Consider the following 7,279-nt stretch of genomic DNA (forward strand, 5'->3'; position numbering starts at 1 on the left):
GTTTTGCTATTCAAATTAAGGTGACCGAAAAGCGAAGCACTGCTGCTGCAGCTTTAAGGCCATAAGCGCATATAATTACAATATTCAATGAACAAGTAAAAGCTAACGCCTCTAAAAGGCTGTGTTAGCTATGCTTTCTATCGATTTTAGTGATTATCCATAATCATCTCTGTCCCTATGCCCTTGGGCTTTTGATGCTAACAGTACAAGTTATGCCCATTCTCGGATTTGGGTGTTTTTTTTGTCCTTTTTGATTTTCATCCAACTCAATAGCTGGTCATGCTCACGAACGTCACCCTGTCGAGTTGCTAAATCTGCAAACCAGCTCAAACGTGTCAAGACTGCCAGCCAACGACATAAGATCGGTACTAATGATTGCTGTCATGAACCCTAAGCTCGTACGCGTGCTGCAAACGCACTCGCTAATAAGGCTGATAGGGTCTATGTCTCCCTGGGTACTGCCGGAACGTACCCTGGTAACTATCTGATATGGTTAGGGTTAGGGTTAGGGTTAGGGAGTAGGCGTAGGCGACTCCCTAGACTCGTTAGTGGAGTAGGCGAGGTACGGTCCGGCATATTAGATAGCACCAGGGTACGGTCCGGTATAGTACGTTCCGGCAGTAACCAGGGAGACATAGACCCTGGCAGCGCTAGTAAGCGTCAGGACGTTCGCAATGCAATATTTTTCACGTACATTCGCTATGACACATTCCACAGTATGCATAATTAGCATAACAGTAGACGTTGAACTCTCCAGGGACATGTTCCCAGCTGTCTACGCAACTCTTTCCGCCGCCGTGAGTTCATTCTATTCGATGCAAAAATCGGCTTCATTTACACAATTGTAAGCTTTTCCCATGCGAGCTTTCTCAGTCTCTAAGCTATATGTAACAGATTTGCTCATGCAGTAATTCCTCTAACGTCTCCTTGATTCGGTGGGAAAACGGGATGTTTTTGCTGGAAAGGAGACGGGACGCGAGTATGCCCATTGACCGACGGCGACGCGAGTGCCCGACGGACAATCCACTCTATATATTCGCAATTAACGCAACGTTCTCTGAAAACATCAAAAGATCTGAAAATATATATTAAAATATGCAAGGCTGTGTATGTATCCCCATATTCACCCCTTGTCATGCTACCACCATACTAACCCCCACCCGTGATACGCTTGCATTCACACACACGGACGCACGCACACACGCACACACACACGCGCGCGCACGCACACACACACGCGCGCGCACGCACACAACCACCCTAGTATACATGACATGATCTATGCCCTTTAGAGGCATCATGATCACAGCATCCCACAGCTTTTATTTGTCGACGCGATCATATACCATAAGCTATAGGCTATAGTAGCATACAGAGAAACGCAAATTATGACGCAGATGATCAAACTACAACGCTTCATTAGATGGCTTCGAGCAACTGATGTCTCTATTGATTTTTGAGACGCGCATTTCCTGCTGGCTAGTAGCATTGCATTTACATTCACGATGTATGCAAGGCGCTGCCACCAAAGCGTGTGAGTCCGTGCCTGCTGAATGGAATTTTGGTTGGAGCATTAATAATCGTATAAAATAAAACTTAAAACCAATAAAAACAAATGTTGTTTGAACAACATAGTCTCCTGATTACACCGTGAAATTAATTTATTCATTTAATTAACAAATATCTCTGTCCAGTAGATCATGTCTATGTCCATGTAATCATTACAGGGTGCCAAGCTGGTCACATACCGAGTACTAAAGAAGCGTGTGCTGCGCCGTATGTCGGAAACTCTCTTGGCACTGATCGTGCAACATGAGCAATAGTTGAAGCCACTTAGGCGTGCAAAGTAGCACTATACCCACGCCAAGCCATCTACAATTATAACACTAGCAGCAGAATGGAGACACGGGGAGAGTTGCATGAGGTGGTCCAGTGTGCCGAGTTCAGGGCGGGTAGTGGCAACATGCGCACACGTTATCACACGCCCCACGGGAGAACCTATACGGACCACGTACAGCACGCAAACATCGATGCGTGCATTGAACGTGCGAATCTGATTTGCGATCCATTGCTTTAATTCGCCCACACCCCACACCATCATTCGCGCGGTCCGCATTTTCAGTTTTCCGAATTGAGCGTTGTCCATCCACTGGCCGTCAACTTGCGGTATAGACCTGAGTAATTGCACGTGAAGCTGCTGCTTTCCGCATCTACCATAGCATCTCTGTAAATTACATCCGACTCAAGGCCACCGCTAAAATATTTACTATTTGCCAAGTCACACGCACCGACTGAAAATAAAGCTTTCATTCGTATATAAATGTTGAGCGGGAATACGAGAACGCAACGTGTGCAGCGTCTGGACTGGAATGTTTTTCTTTGTTGATTGTTAAAGTATTGTCGAACAAGACTGTGTGTTTGAAACGTTTGTTTGCTGTACGAAGTGGCCAAATACACAAAACGCTATGGGGAGCGGCGTCGCGTGTGCATGTGTGTTCAAAGGTGCATGGACCCTATATAACAATCACCGGTACTTATTACCCGTAACGCTAAAATTAAAAAAAATAAAGTATTCTACCAGCATACACATGCACCATTTGATCACATCAGTCCCGAATCATAATTAATCCGAGAATCACAATAGAAGCATTGAATCCGAGTATCATTCGAGAATCATTGAATCCGATATCATAAATAATAGACAAAGCGCGTGACCAGTGTCGCTAATACAGCCAACCCAACAAGGATCGACTAATTAATTTAGTTTCTAGTACCTAGTGTAGTAGAAAGGCTAGTACTGTAATATCTATATGCATTGCTGCTCATGCTTTACCAGCCTAACTTCACAAGTATTCAACGATATAAATTTGTTTACTCAACATTCTATTCCCTTATTTCTGACCTTTAAAACAAGTCTGAGATCACTGCCCGTATCCCTATCGCAATCTTATACATATTTATATAAATGTACGAGTTATGAATTCTGCCAACATAAAAAATCTCACGAAACTCTCATGTTCATCCAGTACTGTTTTGTACACTCATCATACTACAGATATTCTCACGGCGCAGTAAGTACCAGTGGTTGTTACATATAGTACAAACCGTTTTCAAATGGAAAGTAAACGTGTTGAAGATTCTATTTTCTCCCACGAGGTGCCGCTAACACAAATAGCGGTCACATAGCGGTCACGCTATTTTTCTACGAAAATGGTTTGACACCGACACACACATGCAAGCTATTCGAACGCGTTTGACCGACCACCTATGTAGGTACGCACTACAAACGCGTTGGCACAGAGAACACAAGAATTTTATGTGCCTACTGATAGACCCGCCTCAACAAATACAAATACGTGTTGTACAGGCCGACGAGGAATCATTGAACGGTAGCCCGATGCCACGAAGTGACGTTCACGGACGAGATGGAGACGCAGTGAATTGCTAATAGCCTCCTAAAAGCTGCGGGATCTATAAGCTATATATATATCGCGCATTTCTCGCGGCGCGTGTCTGTCACGCAGTTAGCGGGCGTTTGGCGACGTCTGCCGCTATTCACGCTGTCTCCGACACGCACGAAAGCACACACGGCACACAAATTCTCTCTTTAACGCAATCACGGCACTGACGCCCGTTTAGGTAGTTGTGACGTTATTTGTCACTGCGTTGTTTCACTCTATCCTGCTACGGTTGATTAAACCGGCCCTGTTTGCCCTAGTTAAGAGAATGCAAAATTCTTCCAACTTGGAATTTCCACAATGCTGCCAATGAGCATCAGAGCAGGTCAGCTCTTTCTACGAACTTGCATTGGTATAAATAATACTGAAAATCTGCTCTGAGCTAGCGTCTACACGGAAAATATTTGATAATTTACATATAATTTTGAGTTCATAAGTGAGGAAGGCGAGAAATCTTCATGGGCAATCGAGAATTCTCCGCGACGAATAAAATATTAGACGAATAAAAAATGTGCGGGCATTTATGCCTACTTTCGCTACTAAATTATCCGGAATGTGTGCTTGTGTGAAAGAGGCGCGCACACGCACGCGCGCACATAAACGTACACGCACTCACGCTCGTATGGGAGAGAGACGAGAGACGCAGAGCGAGAGAGTGTGAAGTAGACAGAGAGGAGGGAGAGGAAGAGAGCGAAGGGAAGGAAGAGCAGAATGAGAGAAAGAGAGAAAAGAGAGGCAGAGGGAGAGGAGAGGAAGAGGAGAACGAGAGAAAGAGGGAAAATATAGGCAGGGGGAGAGGAGAGGGAGAGAGACGGGAGATGGCGAAAAATTGGGAGAGGAAAGGGGGGACGGAGAGGGAGATGGAGGTCCTTTGCTCTGAACATATGGGAATGTTACTACAGATGCAACGACACGCAGTGCCATGGCTTAGCCTTCTCACCGTAGGAATTTAATAACGTCATGCCTATTATATAACCTTCAAAATAGTTTTTACTTACCTGTCGTGAACCGACCAATTATATCGAATGAAAATGTCCTGGAATAATCTGTTTACGGACTGTAGTGTGTACTGAACTGTTTACGAACTGTTAGCGTGTACTGAATACGATTTTCCGTTTTCCTCTACCTGTTTACCTATCTCTGAAGAGCACAGGCAACGTCGAACAAGAGTGAAGGGATGGTTTGACTATTTGTATTTGCTTTCTAGTGCAATTCATTCACATGAATTGCACGCTCACGTGTGACTGTGGGTGTGTTCATATACCTAGACTCACTTTCAAGTTCGCATAGTCACATGGAAAAATTTCACACATTGATTGATTGAAGTACCTTACAAACGTTTTACCGCACGGGAGGTAGAATAACCAAAGCATAGCGGCTAAACAGTGAGAATTATCCTTAAACATGATTGACAATTTATTATACGGTTATTTTAGCCGTAGAGCCGTAGAGTTTCAACCGCTTCTATTAAGTTGCAAACTTATTATACATGTTGCAGAATCAGATCATGATTGTTAGTTTGTTACGTCACTAAAATGAGATTACGCGGCAACTCATTATATGACGCCTTATTAGATTTCAGTCGGAAACAGAAAACAACGGTTAGAGATTTGCACGAAGAAAACGTTAATAGGTCGATCAGATTGGCGGTCGCGAAAAATTCCGAATAAGAAGCATTCTTTCGAGGTAAATGGATTCACAACAACCCGACGCGGCTTGCTTGTGAAACAGGCAATTTGTTCTAGGAGGAAATGCGGGATTTTATTTGCACTCAAGAGTGTCGCGCGGAGAGTTTCACTAGCATGCCTATATATACCCGTCGCACAATAGGATGCGACCAACTTCGTGAAGGCATGACAACGAGCAATGATACGAACCGATCTTGCGTCAGGAAAATCGCACCTGTCATCGCCGGTATAGCGTCACTTGACGGGCGTCAACCGTTCAGGGACGCGCATGCGCAGAGATCACATCCCAGCATTTCGAACGGCCGCCTACGTTTATCAAACTAGCCACGAAGGTACACGAGTGCGCAACAATTATTCGCTCTTTAGATCAATAAATCAATAATTTACTCGACGGCCGGTCTCACTATAAGCTGCAATTAGCATGTAGTAACCTATATTCTGTGTCATCATGATACTGCGCGTGCATGGCTCTATATGAACCAGGCCTACCATGGTTACTATGCTTCTCTCCGCCACATAACCATCGCATTGCATCGGCGGTTAAATCAAATCACGCCGAATGAATTTACAGTGAAGCTGTATTTTTAACCTAGGGCGTACTTCTTCGAATTCACTTATCGCGCTAAGCAGAAAGATCTAACGATTTTCCTACCCCGCACTTCCTCTCTCCTGGTTACAAGCACTGCGTCATCTCTGTTGATTTTACACCCAGGGCGAAAAACCATTCTTTAACTCACGTAACGGCGTGTATATTTCAGTCGCAGTGACAAACGCAGAACATTGGTTTTGTGTATTATGGATGTGCCTTGACAACACTGTGGCGTCATTGAGGAGTTTGAGGCACGTGATTTGTATCAACCAATGGGATTTGGGAGGGCCACGTCACCGAGTAAACATCATGAGTGGCATGCGGTGGGCGTAGTCATTGAGGTAATTAGGGTTATTTAAGTTTTATTATAGTTTTTCGTGCGCTTTTCAATCCCAAAAATTTTCAACGATGCTACGATGACATGCTTACCAGCAAACGCTGTGTCAAGTCAGTCACTGTTGCCCACGAATTCAGATTATTCGAATTCCCAGGTAATTCCCATATGTAATTCCCCGTTTTGTATTTAAATTGCCAGTAGGTGGAGCGTGCCGCTGCATATATTAACTCAAACCTTCGGTTTGCACAAGGACGGGGAGTCCGAGGGCACCACTAGTCGAGCAGGGTAGAGTAACGTACACGCATGCCGTACGTGGTGATTTCCTGACTCAACGTGACAGCTTCACCGATGACGTCACGTGATGCAGGAAAAGCACGCGCATGCGTATCGCGCACACACACACGCACGCACGCACGCACGCGCGCGCGCACACACACGCACGCACGCACGCGCGCGCACACACACACACACACGCACGCGCGCACGCGCACACACACACGCACGCGCGCACGCGCACACACACACGTGCACGCGCGCGCACACTCACATACACGCACGCACGCACGCACGCACGCACGCACGCACGCACGCACACACACGTTATGATTGCCTTTCGGAGTTCGAATAGGCAATGGTGTAATCAGCATGGAACGTACCGCCTGCACGAGATTCACGCTAATTTCAGTCCACTCACTCACAGTACTTTCAGACTAACTATACGATCTGGCCACCGCGAGTGAAGCATCGCTTTATCCGCGTCAGCATCATCGTCTGTGTCATCTGTGCGTAGCTCCCGCGATCGCGTAAACTTTGCTCCCACTGGCAGTTCCAACAAATCAGTAAAAATAAAAATGTATAATAAATCTTATTGCACCTCTAATAACTCTCCTATCTGCGGTAAACAACTCCTCACTGCCAAAGAAAAGCCTATCGTCGGCTCGAATGCTGACTCTCTGCACTATAAGAGATATAACAGTTTTATTTTTCGCTTTCAACATAAAACAAGAATTAACAAGCCAAATAAGAAAACAATACCGCGAAGGGATGGCGAAAAGACACTACGCTGCGTACTCCCCATACATATAATCCCCTTTTATTATGTATGGGGAGTACGCAGCGTAGTGTCTTTTCGCCATCCCTTCGCGGTATTGTTTTCTTATTTGGCTTGTTAATTCTTGTTTTATGTTGAAAGCGAAAAATAAAACTG

General features: G+C 45.1%; 1 protein-coding gene across 1 annotated transcript in view; it reads right to left on the reverse strand.

The window, feature by feature from the left end:
* The window catches only part of LOC106807046 (desumoylating isopeptidase 2-like), a gene marked incomplete in the record, with an annotated part of 46,140 nt that overhangs the window by 8,802 nt on the left and 30,059 nt on the right, over positions 1-7,279 (reverse strand).

The sequence above is a fragment of the Priapulus caudatus genome, unplaced genomic scaffold, assembly GCF_000485595.1.
Source record: "Priapulus caudatus unplaced genomic scaffold, Priapulus_caudatus-5.0.1 Scaffold192, whole genome shotgun sequence".
Classification (NCBI taxonomy): domain Eukaryota; kingdom Metazoa; phylum Priapulida; class Priapulimorpha; order Priapulimorphida; family Priapulidae; genus Priapulus; species Priapulus caudatus.